Raw genomic sequence first — 16,166 nt, 5'->3', positions numbered from 1 at the left:
AGTGTGATAGAAAAAAAATATAATCACTACACTTCTAGTCTAAGTCTTTGGAAAATTAGAGGGAAAATTAAATTGATAGAATAGGTCTTTTTACTGACTTTATCACTTCCCATACGTATCTATGAAAGATAAAAAATATATATATATATAAAGAGACAAGATTACCTTCCATGCAGGACTTGTGGTCAACTAATTCTAACTAATTAAGCCATGTAAACACTGTGACACACTTACCATAGAACTCAGATCATCTTTGTCTAGAGAAGGGAATGTTGAAACTCAAGCTTGTGGGTGCTTACTAGAAACCTCTTTTTATGAAAGTAGGGAAGAGACATTTCCCCTATAGCTATGGTTACTACTTCAAGGGTAATCATATTTCTTTCCGAGGTATTAAAGTGCTATGAACTTGGGTGCCTGGATGGCATAGTTGGTTAAGCCTCTCACTTGGTTTCTACTCAGGTCATGACCTCAAGGTCCTGAACTGGAGCCCCATGTCCAGCTCTGTGCTCAGCTCAGAATCTGCTTAAGATTCTCTCTCTCCCTCTGTGCTTCCTGCTCTTGCTCTGTCTCTCTCATAAATCTTTAAAAACATTAATAAAGTGCTACAAACTATTATTGTTATTATTTTATTTTGGTAAGAAATTATGCAATTGTTATAAATAAGAAAATGAGTAAAGGACAGACATTTGATAAAAGGAATCTAATTCACATGAGCTTAAATTCTATTAGCAAACCATTTCTTGCTTTTTTTTTTTTTTTTTTTCCCCCACCAGCTACACAGTTCAGATCATTTGTTACCTTAAAGTGGAAGGCTCCAGAGACAGCTTCTTATGAATACTTCTTGAAAGATCTTTGAGGTCAAAAAAGTGATTTAACCTCAGAGATCAGACTCAAATTCTGTAGAGTGCAGAAAAAGAAAAATATAATTTAATTTCTAGGACATTCAGCAGCTAGGGATTTCAACAGCTATAGGCCAACACATGATTTGTGTTGTAATAACCAGTCATGACAGCCAAATATTTTTTGAACTATGTTTAAAAGTGCTTCATACAAAATCTTTTAAATATGCTTGGTAGCTTCTTTTGTAGCAATTCTGGTATGCACACAAACTCACATACATGTACTCACATACATAATGACTTAAATTTATTTTTTATTTTTATTTTATTTTTTTAAAGATTTTATTTATTTGTCAGAGAGAGAGAGGGAGAGAGAGCGAGCACAGGCAGACAGAGTGGCAGGCAGAGGCAGAGGGAGAAGCAGGCTCCCTGCTGAGCAAGGAGCCCGATGTGGGACTCGATCCTAGGACGCTGGGATCATGACCTGAGCCGAAGGCAGCTGCTTAACCAACTGAGCCACCCAGGCGTCCCAGCTTAAATTTATTTTTAAAATGAGTTATAGATAGATGGATGTCCACAGTCAATAATGTGTTTGATAAAAATTAGAAAAGTAGATAGCAAAAAATCACAGTTACATTTATGCAATTCTTTCTAATACTTGTTAATGGTTCAAGTCTTGACATTATCCTTTATTTATAAGATTAACATTATTTTATTGCAAATGAACATTTTTACAATGTACACACTTAAGGACCACCTCTTAATTGCTATTACCTAATTCCCGACTATTGCCCTGCATATAATGTATATTTTAATGATACACCAAGAAATGCTCAATTTGATTCCAAATAGTAAAAGTGAAAAATGTGTTTACTTCAATGAATATATGTTTTGTCTTTTAGCAACAATTATGCGTATAAACGCTTTGGTTATTTATATATGCATAAAAGTGAAATTGAAATAAAATGATCCTTTCTTCAAAAAATTAAATATATCTGCTTGTTGGCAACTAGACAATATGTCAATATTCAATTTACTTTACATGAGAATATTAATAATTATTCTTTTATTATTTTTATAAAAAATTTTTCTGCTGGTGAGTGGCTATTAAGACAACGACCAATGATTTATGAAGCTCAGGAGTCATCAAATTTCTTAATGGTAAAATAAGAAAACCAGAAGACAGCAAGCAGTTTTAAGCTACAGAAATGCAAAAAGCCTTTCCTCAATAAATATCTTTCCTGTTACTCTTACACCTAAAATACCTGTGCTTTAGGGCACCATGAAATAGAATATGTGAAATAGAGGATTAGATGATTTTGAAGATAAGTTCAAACCCAGGTTTGCCTCTTATTTTAAAAAACAAAAGCAGATACAGTCTCCATCTCCTGCCCATGTCCTGAGAGGAGCTGCAGCCCTGTCTGCCACCAGCAATAGTGGTCCCGCAGAACTGTTCCAGCTTCTTGGTCAAGCAGAGCAAGCAGACACACAGCGCCAAGCCTAATAACCCAAAGGCTCCCAACTCCTTCCTTTACAAGGAGCTCATTCACCTCCAGGCTGTGGGCATAGATAGAGTAGAAGGCTCACAGCCAAGGTGCAGTGGTGGTCACGAAGCAGAGATCCCGCCGGTTCCTACGCGCGGAACACCATCCACGAGAATGCCGGGGCCACTTTCTGCAGCATCATGCACATGATCCACGTGAATATGGACCGCCCATATTTGCTCATGGTTGCCATTTGGACACCCAGTGCCTTCCTGTGCAGCCAGAAGCCTGTGATGGTAAGGAGGAAGCAGGCTGCCCCACCAACAGCTCCTGAGCACCGCCCCCCACCTCCAAGACAATAAAGATACCAGCTACCTTACAAAAATAATAATAATAATAATAATAATAATAATAAATATATATGTGTGTGTGTGTAAAAAAAACAGATTTAATGCGTTAATGTTAATAATAATCAAAGGTGTTTCGCTAGTATTTATTTGTAAAAAAAAATAACATTTAAAAATATGTTAATTCCAGCATCAGTTATAAAAACATGTGGCAAATGTAAATAGTTCTTATTCAATAAGGGAAAAAAGATGGGGCGCCTGGGAGGCTCAGCGGGTTAAAGCCTCTGCCTTCGGCTCAGGTCATGATCCCAGGGTCCTGGGATCGAGCCCCACATCGGGCTCTCTGCTCAGCTGGGAGCCTGCTTCCTCTCTCTCTCTCTGCCTGCCTCTCTGCCTACTTGTAATCTCTGTCTGTCAAAAAAATAAATAAAATCTTAAAAAAAAAAAATAAGGGAAAAAAGAAACCCGTGAGAGGCAACATACAAGTCTAATAATAAATATAAAGAACACCACAGGGGCACCTGAGTGGCTCAGTGGGTTAACCTTTGCCTTCCCCTCAGGTCATGATCTCAGGGTTCTGGGACTGAGCCTTGCATGGGCCTCTCTGCTCAGTTGAGAGCCTGCTCTCCTCTCCCCCACCGCCCACCTGCCTATTTGTGATCTCTCTCTCTGTGTCAAATAAATGAATAAAATCTTAAAAAAAAAAAACATAAAAAAATGAAAACGAAATAGAACTAAATAAAAAACTCAGAATGCCAGGGAAGATAGGAAAAATGAAAGGCAGATGGTGGAACACACCAAGTTCCAAGCTACCTCACTTGTGTTTTAATGCCTGCCAATGACTATATTTTTATTTGTTTGTTAATGGAAGTTTAATAATTCTCATACTCGGGAACATATGAACGAGATTTGAAAGTTCTTTTTTTTTTTTAAGGTTCTTCATGAGATACATTTTATTATGAGGACCGGATTAGAGAAAAAAAAAAAAATAGAGTAGTTTTTCCTGAACTGGGGCACACCAAACTTATCCCACAGCACTAGTGTTAACTAAATAAGATTCCAGGCACTTCTAAGGTGAGATTTAATCTAGTGTATAAGTTATTTATGTGCCTTTTTAATATAAAGAATGATAACCACACAATGTACCCCCAAATTGAGTTCACAGGCAATTTTATTCTTAGTTTTTATTTTGGTGTAGGTAAAAACTTTTGTATAAGACATTTGGGTTGTCTCACCAATCTCTTGCCTATGGAATTTGCAAGCATGAGGCACCTTCAAAAAAGTGTGGTACAATAAAAATGATTCTTCAACACACATTTTCCTGTACCTTGGTAATAAGAAAATGTTGAAAATTTTGAGAGGGACAACATATAGACAATTTTGGAGTGGAGACAAGTCTTCCTAGTAAAGTTATACCTTTTCTATTGCACATACCAAAATGGTATTAGTAGAGATTCCCATCCCAATATATCATAGTCTAGAGATTCTTTGGCAGTAATCCCATTATGAGTTTTGACATGCTTCAAGACATCAAAAACAAAATGTTTAAAACTGCTTTATTCAAAATCTTTAAATATGCACAAAACTTTTTATTGCCATTATGGATACCCATGTGTATATGTCCACATATGTATGATGCATTTACACACACATATACACAAACATACATACTTACACTCCCATTTGTATATTCAAGTGAGTGACAATTCAAAAGTTTGAAAGGAAAATGATATATGTGAAAATCCACAGCCAAAAGGCAATTTCATTAAGGACAGAAGTTTATATACAGTTCACATTAATTTCATCTCTAAGTATCTCTTAGAGACTCTTTTTATTAGCTTATGATATCACTTCTTTCAAACTACTCCATTCTTGAGGATTTATAATCAAAATTCTTCCAAACATTTGAAAAAAAAAATAGAGAAAAATTCTGAAAGACACTCACACACACACACACACACACACACACACAAAATCGGAAAGACACCCCAAAAACTTTTACAAGTTTTAAAATATTACAAATAGAGTAATATTTCCAAAACTACATTATATAGCTATCATATGTTTTTTCTGAAGTGAAAGGAGAATTTATATCAAAAAATATATTTAAAAAAGTGAAATCATGAAAATCATTGAAATGTTATTCAGATAGATAGATAGACAGATATGGATGGATAGATAATATATAGATACATATCTATATCTAAAATATAGATATATTTTCTCTAAAATTCATGGTTCAATGGAACTGCATTGGATAAAAAGTTAGAGGTGTCTACACAGCAGAAACTTTAAAGAGAGTTTCCATTTGTAATTTTGTAACGTTGTTTCATACCAATGTTCTCCCTTTTAGGTAACTGAAAGAGCACTTTATTTTTCTTAATCTGGCTAACATTTACGCTTATTTATGCATTTTGGGATAATAAAAAGGGATGAAGACAGTAACACGATTGCCTCTAATCTGTAAAAGAAAACGCTGAATTGTAACTCTATTATTTATGTCAGAACATAGAAATAAAAATAAAAGTATTCCCTGCTACTGATCTCTTGCAGGTGTACCAGCACTGTCTTTTCATCATCATCTTAACATGAAAAGTTTCTTTTTCTGCGAAAAAGATAACAAAATCTTTATAGAGATGATGTATTTTCACCTTAGAAGATTCAGATAGATACATGATTTTCTTTCTAGTAGCTGAAATTGTTTCATTTTTTAAAACCATAAAATTTCATAGAGCTTGTAGGAAATGGCAATTCGATTCAGGATTAATCTCTGTGTTCTTAGAAAAATATATTTTTCTTCATGAATACTTACAGAATAAAAATTGATAGCTATGGACAGATCTCTTTCCTTTCCTTTTAAAAAACAGGGTGACATGTCTTGACAGGCAAGAGAGAGTTAAGATGATAGGTAATACCTGTTTCTGGAAAATGAATGTAATTTAAAACTACACGTGCTATTCCCCTGACCCGAAAAGGTTTAAAAAGCATTAACAAGATCTTAAAAAGTATTTCTGACCCCTGAAAAGTTACTGTTATTGTCCACTTTTTGAAATATCTTTTTTTTTTTAATTTTATTTATTTATTTGACAGATGGAGATCACAAGTAGGCAGAGAAGCAGGCAAAGAGAGAGGGGGAAGCAGGCTCCCTGCTGAGCAGAGACCCCGATGTGGGGCTCGATCCCCTCCCAGAACCCTGAGATCATGACCTGAGCCGAAGGCAGAGGCTTAAACCACTGAGCCACCCAGGTGCCCCTGAAATATCTTTTAAAATAAGTTTTTATATATGCTATGTTATTCACTTAATTATATCTTTAGTATCTTTACTTATTCAAAAGAGTCTATTTAGAAGTGTCATTTCCTCAGAGAAATGCCTATTCTATTCAAATAAATTAGTACAGGCAATATGCAAATAGTGGTCTTGTGTTGTAATCTAGTCATCAATGATTTGCAACATCTATATATGAATTCTGCTTTTATTTCACTATTTAAAATCACTATTCTTTTTAATCTTTGTTTCATCTCATAATTTTTGAGAACAGATAAGGCAGACATTACTATTCCTATTTTAAAGATGGAAGTGCTTCTCTACTCATATACCCAAAACATTATAGTATGGGAGTTAAAAACACAATTCAGCTAATTAATATTCATGCAACTTAAGGAAGAGACAAAAATTAAATTTAATTAATCAAAATGTTAACCAGAAAGTCCTCTTTGAAAGACCTTGACTAATACAATGGAAAGGCAGGGAGGGGCGCCTGGGTGGCTCAGTGGGTTAAGCCTCTGCCTTCGGCTAGGGTCGTGATCCCAGGGTCCTAGGGTCGTGATCCCAGGGTCCTGGGATCGAGCACCGCGTCAGGCTCTCTGCTCCGCGGGGAGCCTGCCTCCACCTCTCTCTCTCTGCCTGCCTCTCTGCCTACTTGTGGTCTCTGTCTGTCAAATAAATAAATAAAATCTTTAAAAAAAAAAAAAAAAAGAAAGGCAGGGAGACGTATTAGGGAGAGGAGAGGGACAGGGGTGTGGCTGTGTTGGAACCAGGCTAGAGATTCTTGATCAGGGTGATAAAAAGGGAAATGCTCTGTGCCAATAAACTCTCACAGAGATAAGATCAACAGGGGATTTTAAAATGTTTTGGGTACTTTGCAAAAGCTAGGCTAGACGCTGACACACACACACACACACACACACACACACACACACTTAAGGGGCACACTTCATTTCATACATCTGTCACCTTGTTGCCTACTAAAGACATTGCATGTGGTGATAGTCTGAATATCAGTGCCAGTATACAGTTGAGTACTGCTTCACTGCTGCTGAGCAGCCCCTCTTGCCCTGTGTAAAGTACGCCTCAGTCCCGGGATGGGTCTCCTAGTCCATACTGACACCTCCCCCAGTCACAATTTGCATAACAAATGCTGTAACTATAATTAAAAAAAAACAAACTTTATGTATAATACAAATGACACATGGGTGAAGAGTGCAGCAATTTCATGTTTTGACATAGGTATACATTGTGAAACCATTACTACCATCAAGATAATGAAAGCTTGCATCCCCCAGGAGTATATCTGTCTATGAGAAAACCACTCCAAGTTTTTGGAAAGTAGGTACATCACTGAAACCCAATCACCTTAACAGGCAGATTTTGAAGGGCTGAGGAACGTGTTTTCCTAACTTGCATAATGTTCAGCAATAACAGAATGGAAAGACAAACAGGATTCAAGAGATAGTTGACTTTCAATTGGAACGTACATGACACTGATGACATTTTGAACAAGAGATAATAAATGGTTAGTAATAATAAAATATATAAGAAGATCCAAGTGAATCATAAAACCTTCTAGAAATAATAAATTAAAAATAATAAATTGTTCTAATTAGTACTTAAATTGAAGCTTTCGGATGGCCATAAAAATCAAATGAGAAAAGTATCTTGAAGCACAGAATAGAATTGCTGAGTTGGAGATTATGATGAAAAGATAACAGAATTAGTGGATAAACACTGCAGACCCATATTGTGAGTGATATTTAGTCCCAAAGGTGGGGGGCGGGGGGGAGGATATAAGGAAGAGGAGGTAATGACATCATAAGTAACAAAAAATAATTTCCCATGACAAAAACCTGATCTTCATGCAGGATTAGTCAGAAAATACGCATACCATTGAAAATCTTGAATTCTAAGGTTAAAGAGAAAATCTTACAAACCACCAAAAAGAAAAAGTTACCTGCAAAGGAAAAAAAAAAATCAGACTGGGATTGGGCATGTCAGTAGTGCAATGGAAAGTGAAAGTCAGGGAGAGGGACTCTGTGGAGAAAAGAATAAAAAAAATCAGTCATTCTATAGCTCCCCATAATTTAGCTGATAAATGAGAAAAAAAGCAGAGGGATTTTCATACTCTAAAAAAATCCAGTGACATTTTACATCCTACCTTAACTGAGGAATATATTCGAGATAGGACTGAAACCACATAAATATTCCAGGATGGAAACTTAAAGAAGGAAATGCACAAATAGTGACAGTAAAAAGACCTCATGATAAATCTGATTGGAAGATGATAGACTGGGAATATATATTTTAAATTCTAAATAAGAAGTCTCAGGGATGAAGTGCTATAGTATAGGAAAAATTCTATTACTGATCCGGACCAGGAATCAGCAAACTAATCCTGCTCACTTCCTATTTTTATAAGTAACCTTTTATTGAAAGGAAGTCATGTCCCTTCATTTATGTAATGTCTATGGCTGCTTTCACACATACTACAACAGATGAGCATAGTGCTGACAGGAACAGTATGCCCCCAAACCAGAAATATTTTCTATTTAGTCCTTTACCCCCCCCCAAAAAAAAAGAGAAAAGAAAAAAAGAAAAAAATTGCGAATTACAGTCTAGACCTAAAAATAATAAATTTTCTATACCTTTGAGTCAGAGGATGATATGTAAAGTAACTTCAGTATTTCATTGGTAGAAAGGGGAAGTAGAGGAGTACAAGGATTCCAAATACAGTGGCCATATTTTAAATGGCCCTCATTCTAAAGAAGACAAAGAATAGTGCAGAGGAGGAAACAGTGCACTTTATAATAATAGTATTTTGTTTTCAGATAGTCATAGAAAATTATGTGTCAATACTGAAAGGGAAGAAAAGTGATTTTCTTCTACCCTTCTGAGTCTTGGCTGAGACCCTATGTAATAAAGTAATAATTACAGAGAGAGAAAAATTATAATTTTATAATTATTAATTAAAATTTATAATCATTAATAAGAGAAAAACAAATGAGTTAGTTAACAAGCACTCCATATGTATACATGGGATACCTGAGATGCCTTAGAATCCAGACTTAAATACCACTTAAGAACAAGGGAGAGGAGATAGGAAAAGGGAGAGATGTAGGCTTTTTGGGGGAGAATAAGTGATTTTTAGGAAAGATAGATGGGCCTTTAGTAGAATAGGTAGAAGACATGATAATTTGTGGCAAAGGTTGTCTGGTTGTGGTATAAACTTCTAGCTTGTTTTCCTGTGAGGAGTCACTCTTCCCTGGTTAATGAAACTCCTAGTGGTATTTGTGACAACTGAGTTCCATTTGTGGGAACTGTCTTTAGGCACATAGAAGGAATTCAGAGAAAGGATTCCATTGCATTTTGTTTGTTTGTTTGTTTGTTTGTTTTCCCCAAGTACCTACAGCTCACAATAATCAATATATGAAAGGGACATATTTTATGGTAGGACATTCTGCTACTTTTCAACACAGAGAAAGGTAACATTAGTGCTGTGGAAAATAGGTAGATATTACACATTACTTGTAGAGCATAAGGAATAACATGGAGGGCATTAGGAGAAGGAAAGGAAAAGTGATTGGTGGAAATTGGAGGGGGAGATGAACCATGAGAGACTGTGGACTCTGAGAAACAAACTGAGGGTTTTGGAGGGGAAGGGAGTGGGAGGATGAATGAGCCTGGTGGTGGGAATTAAGGAAGACACGTATTGCATGGAGCACTGGGTGTGGTGCATAAACAATGAATCTCGGAACACTGAAAAAATAAAATTAAATTAAACAAACAAACAAAACAAACAAACAGAAAACTCCTAATGAATAAAAAATTGAAGAAACCAAAAATAAATGCAAAGGTAAATAAGGAGAATACATAAGAAGCACAGGGTACTTCAAATGTTAACTACAACAATTTTTATAAAAAGTTTGGGCACCATTCCATGCTCTTGGATTGGAAGAGTAAACATTGTTAAAATGTCTATACTGCCTAGAGCAATCTATACTTTTAATGCCATTCCGATCAAAATTCCACCGGTATTTTTCAAAGAGCTGGAGCAAATAATCCTAAAATTTGTATGGAATCAGAAGAGACCCTGAATAGCTAACGAAATGATGAAAAACAAAAATAAAACTGGCGGCATCATGTTACCTGATTTCAAGCTTTACTACAAAGCTGTGATCATCAAGACAGCATGGTACTGGCATAAAAACAGACACATAGACCAGTGGAACAGAGTAGAGAGCCCAGATATGGACCCTCAACTGTATGGTATAATAATCTTCGACAAAGCAGGAAAAAATATACAGTGGAAAAAAGACAGTCTCTTCAATAAATGGTGCTGGGAAAATTGGACAGCTATATGTAGAAGAATGAAACTCGACCATTCTCTTACACTGTACACAAAGATAAACTCGAAATGGATAAAAGACCTCAACGTGAGACAGGAATCCATCAGAATCCTAGAGGAGAACAAAAGCAGTAACCTCTTCGATATCAGCCACAGCAACTTCTTTCAAGATAATGTCTCCAAAGGCAAAGGAAACAAAAGTGAAAATAAACTTTTGGGGCTTCATCAAGATCAAAAGCTTCTGCACAGCAAAGGAAACAGTCAACAAAACAAAGAGGCAACCCACGGAATGGGAGAAGATATTTGCAAATGACAGTACAGACAAAAGTTTGATATCCAGGATTTATAAAGAACTTCTCAAACTCAACACACACAAAACAGATAATCATGTCAAAAAATGGGTAGAAGACCTGAACAGACACTTCTCCAATGAAGACATACAAATGGCTATCAGACATCACTAGCCATCAGGGAGATTCAGATTAAAACCACATTGAGATACCACCTTACACCAGTTAGAATGGCCAAAATTAGCAAGACAGGAAACAACGTGTGTTGGAGAGGATGTGGAGAAAGGGGAACCCTCTTACACTGTTGGTGGGAATGCAAGTTGGTGTAGCCACTTTGGAGAACAGTGTGGAGATTCCTTAAGAAATTAAAAATAGAGCTTCCCTATGACCCTGCAATTGCACTACTGGGTATTTACCCCAAAGATACAGATGTAGTGAAAAGAAGAGCCATCTGTACCCCAATGTTTATAGCAGCAATGGCCATGGCCGCCAAACTGTGGAAAAAACCAAGATGCCCTTCAACGGACGAATGGATAAGGAAGATGTGGTCCATATACACTATGGAGTATTATGCCTCTATCAGAAAGGATGAATACGCAACTTTTGTATCAACACAGACAGGACTGGAAGAGATTATGCTGAGTGAAATAAGTCAAGCAGAGAGTCAATCATTATATGGTTTCACTTATTTGCGGAGCATAACAAATAACACGGAGGACATAGGGAGATGGAGAGGAGAAGGTTGTTGAGGGAAATTGGAGGGGGAGATGAACCATAAGAGACTATGGACTCTGAAAAACAACCTGAGGGTTTTGAAGGGGCAGGGGGTGGGAGGTTGGGGGAGACAGGTGGTGGGTATTATGGAGGGCACACATTGCATGGAGTACTGGGTGTGGTGCAAAAACAATGAATTCTGTTACGCTGAGGAGGAAAAAAAAAAAAAAAATTCGGGCACCTGAGTGGCTCAGTGGGTTAAAGCCTCTGCCTTCGGCTCGGGTCTTGATCCCAGCCCATCGAGCCCTGCTTTGGGCTCTCTGCTTAGTGGGGAACCTGCTTCCAGCCCCCTCTCTCTGCCTGCCTCTCTGCCTGCTTGTGATCTCTGTCTGTCAAATCAATGAATAAAATTTAAAAAAAATGTTGAAGTGAACAAGATCACCTTCTAAAAGATACCCTCTGACCACATTAAAAAGAAAAGACTACCACTATGCTATTGATAAGAAAATTTAACCAAATTGACAAATTAAGGCTGAAAAAAGAAATGACAAGTGAAAAACGGGCAAAGGAAAACAAAAGGAAAGGCAAAGTTGTGGAAACAAATTTATCCACGACACAGTAAAAGGTTATCCCATACTTACATAATATTTCTTAGTGTGAGATCAATGCTCCTTGTTGGTCTTTGATTCCAGCAAAGAGAAGAGGAAAAAGGTTGGTGGAGTGTTCCTAGACACTTTTAGGGACTCTGAGAGAAGGTGGGATGCATTTTATGTGGTCACACTTATCACACAAAGAAGAGACACAGTGGAGAAGATTTTGTAACCCAACAACACCTCTCCTACTTTAGGGAGAGTATGACATTCTCATGCCTGTATAAAAACCTTTATGGACTGGACATTTGGAGATCGGCACCTAGTTCTGTTGCCAAGATGTATAGAGAGCAGACTAGTTGCCATAAATCTGGATTAGCCAGGAGCATTCCTAAAACTAACATGGGGCTAAATCATGTAATGACTCTGGGGTCATGGTAAGACTTCTGGTTCTACTTTAAGTGAGATGAGTAGCTACGATATGGTTTTGGCAGATACGTACATATTACCATGTGATGTTTTAAAAAAATCACCTTGGTTGCTTTGTGGGAGAGCTTACTGTAGGGAGAAGTGCAAAAGGGAAGGCAAATGAGAAAGCTTTAGAAGTAATGTAGACAAGGGATGTTGTTGGTTTGAACTGTAGTACTAGCAGTGAGAATAATGAGAATTGGCAGTATCTGGATATATTTTGGGCTATAGCCAACCATAACTGTCATATTGGCATAAAAGAAAGAGTAAAGTCAAGGATGTCAATCAGGGCAGATGACAGATAATGAAAAACTAACAGAAGAAAAAAAAATACAAGTGGTTTTTCAACATTTATGTTCAGAAGACTGTTAGGACATATTAAAGCCATAGGAGAAGTGATGAAGGAAAATGATAAACCAATGATGTGTTTAGTAGCATATCTTAAAAATAGAACTGAGGTTTTAAAAAACAGGTGATCTGTCATATTTATTATACAGCATCCATAAATTATATTTAATGCTAATTAAATGTCATCTAGTCTTTATTTTATTGATTTGTTGTTTAATAAATGCATATGCCTCCTAGATAGTATTCACAAAGGATAAAATCTTGTTGTACGACTGCAATCTTTGAATTTATAGGAGAAATTATGGAAATAAATGTGTTTCTCCAAGTGACTTCTATATTGGGAATGATAATGTAATTGCAGATTTATTTGAGGATTTTATATGTAAATTTTCAAAATGCCTTATCAAATGCGGATTTGAATCTCAACACCTAAGCAGATTACATTCTCACATCTTTCCAAGCGAGCATTTAGATTCAATTCAGAAAACTGTTTTTGCTGGAGCTCTGGGCCCAAATCAAAAATCCCTGGCTTAGACCACTGTCCCCGAAACAGCATAGCCTAACGTTTGCTTAAGCAGTATAATTATAGATACCTAACATTCATTTATTTATTACGTACAAACCTTTTTTGATTTAAGCATTGTGCTGTTTATTGGGCACAAAAGCCTTAATGCATACGTCTGGCCCTTAAGAAGTTCAGAGTCTACCTATCAGAAAAAGGAACAATTATGTTTCAAAGAAAAAAAGAACAGTTCATATGATATTTTTAAAGTTTGTTATGCTTGTTCAAAACTCCAGCCCAGTATGTAACAGCTATATGTATTTTGAAGGAAAGATCTTTAGGTTAATACTTTTTACTATTACAATTTTAAATTACAATCTAAAATGTCTATGTTCTGTATGTACACTCAATTTTTGCTATATTTGTATGTAATATATACAAATTTGGAGAAGAGAAAAATTGGCAAATACTGGTTTTTGGAAGGTGACCAATAAATACCATCTAATTTCCTTGTGTTTTAAATTGTTAAAAGTATATTTTCATCATGTCAACTACTTGTACTTAGTTTAGACTAAGACATTTTCTTTGTCTTGGTACATACAAAGTCAGGCAAAGTCCACAGGTACATACAATCACAGCAAAAATATGCTTTATATCCTAGACCTAAGACATTTTTAGCATCTTTGATTCTGCTAGCAGAATGTGAGATTTAAAATATACATATTATTATGATGCATAATGCACAGTTTTTTACAATTTCTTCATAAGATCAATAAATTTGTGTCCTATTTAATATATATCATAGGGATATGGAGATACTACTGTTTAATTCTCTTAATAAAAATAAATTTCAGGGTTTGAATATAATGACACAAAAGATCAAAAGTGACACGAGCTCCACGGAAATATCTTTGATAACAAAGGTGGTGGAAAACACAGGATTTTTGGTTAAGATTGCATTGTATGTTAGACATCATGGCAAACACAAAATCACTCAGATATACAGCCATTGCAAGAGAAACTTCTAGCTTAATTTTTTAATTTCCTTTCAGCAGATGCATGAATTTGCACTGAAAATCAAATACTGATGAGATGAGTGACATCATTTAAAATTATTTTATTTTTATAATGACAAATATCCTGGTTTGTACTTCCTTTCTTAGCATAATTTTAATAATCCTCACTTTTATTCTCAAACTTGGCCTGGAATAAAGAAGAAAATACATTCTCACCTATACACAATATATTATTTGGCAAACAAACAAACAAACATACAAAAAACCCCAAACAAACAAACAAACAAAAAGCCATAAAGGAGACATTGTTCTTGCTTTTTTTTTAGTTTCTGTGAATCCTGTGAAGATTCTTTAGGGTACCAATGCTAAATATTTCATTTAGTGAATCAATTTCAAATAATCAGTGGTAGATACCTGGGGAAAAAGTGCCAAAAGGATTCTTCTTTCTTAAGACACCCATGTAGGTGGTATGAATTAAATATTCTTAGATCTAGGCTATTAAAATAAAAATACTTCAGTTCCTGGTTAATAATAATAATAGTTTGGGGTGCCTGGATGCTGCAGTCTGTTAAGTGTCAAGCTCTTCGTTTTGGCTCAGGTTGTGATCTCAGGGTGATGAGATAGAGCCCCATGTGGGACTCTCTGCTCAGCATGGAGTTTTCTTAAGATTCTCTTCCTCTCCCACTGCTCCTCCCACTCATGCTCTCTCCCTCCCTCTCTCTCTAAATAAACAGATAAAGCTTTAATAAAAATAGTTTGCTATGATGAAGGTACTATGTTTTTGAGATTATTTTAATACATTTTATGAATGACAACAGGGTGGAAATTGAAACTCATTTAGCTTCAGTATAACCAAAAGCAATACAGTTATTAAATGGTAACAGTAGGATTTGAACCCAGAAATCTGACTCTATTGTGTTATTAGTCACTATAATATAAAATGCCAAGTATCTTTACCAATTAGTCTTGTGTAGAACTCGTGGTAGAGTAAATAATAACCCTCTAAATATGTCCACATCCTAATCCCTAGACCCTGTAATTATTTCACTTTACATGGATAAAAAGACATTGATGTGGTGGTTAATAATTCAGTTAAGGATCTTGAGATTGGAAGATTCTCAATTACATGGGTTGGCCTAATGTATCACAAGAGTCCTTACAGAAGGGAGACAAGAAAGCCAGAGAAAGAAATGGAAATGTCACAACAGAACCTAAGTTAATAGAAAAAGAGAGAAAGAGGGAGAGAGAATCAGAAATTAATAACAAAACTGTGGTGTTAATTTTGAAGTGAAAAAACTCACACTAATATTCTTTCACTACCTTTCTGAATACATTTTGGGAATTAGTAAATTTTCTTTCATGAGAATATATTTTTCAAATAAAATTATTTTTTTAAAATGTAGAACTACTTTTATTAGTTTCTTTACTCAGGAAAAAAAAATAAAGAAAGGGAGGCAAGCAATAAGAGACTTTTAATGATAGAGAGCAAATTAAGGGTTGGCGGAGAGGAGGTGGGCAGGGGGATGGGTTAAATGGGTGATATGTATTAAGGAAGGCACTTGTGATGAGCACTGGGAGTTGTATATAAGTGATGAATCACTAAATTCTACTCCTGAAACTAATATTACACTGTATATTAACCAACTAGAATTTAAACAAAAACTTGAATCCAAAAGTAAAAATAAAGGGTATAAAGGACTCCAAGTCCCCTCCTTGCCTCAGGTTGGTGGATGGATGCCATGTCTAATCACACACAAGCAGAAGTCTAGGGTTTTATTCTCTGGAGAGGTCTCTGAACTTCAGGACACCAGGCTCATACCATAATGCAAACCCAAATCTTAACACTACCCCTAATCCTTAATGTAACCAGAACTCTATGAAGAAGGTCTCTGAACTGCAGTATACAAGGTGCATTCCTTCACACTGGCCCTAATCCTCACCCTCACACT

Source organism: Lutra lutra, chromosome 3 (assembly GCF_902655055.1).
Source record: "Lutra lutra chromosome 3, mLutLut1.2, whole genome shotgun sequence".
NCBI lineage: Eukaryota > Metazoa > Chordata > Mammalia > Carnivora > Mustelidae > Lutra > Lutra lutra.
The sequence above is the reverse complement of the archived record's forward strand: the minus strand, read 5'-3'. Positions refer to the sequence as shown.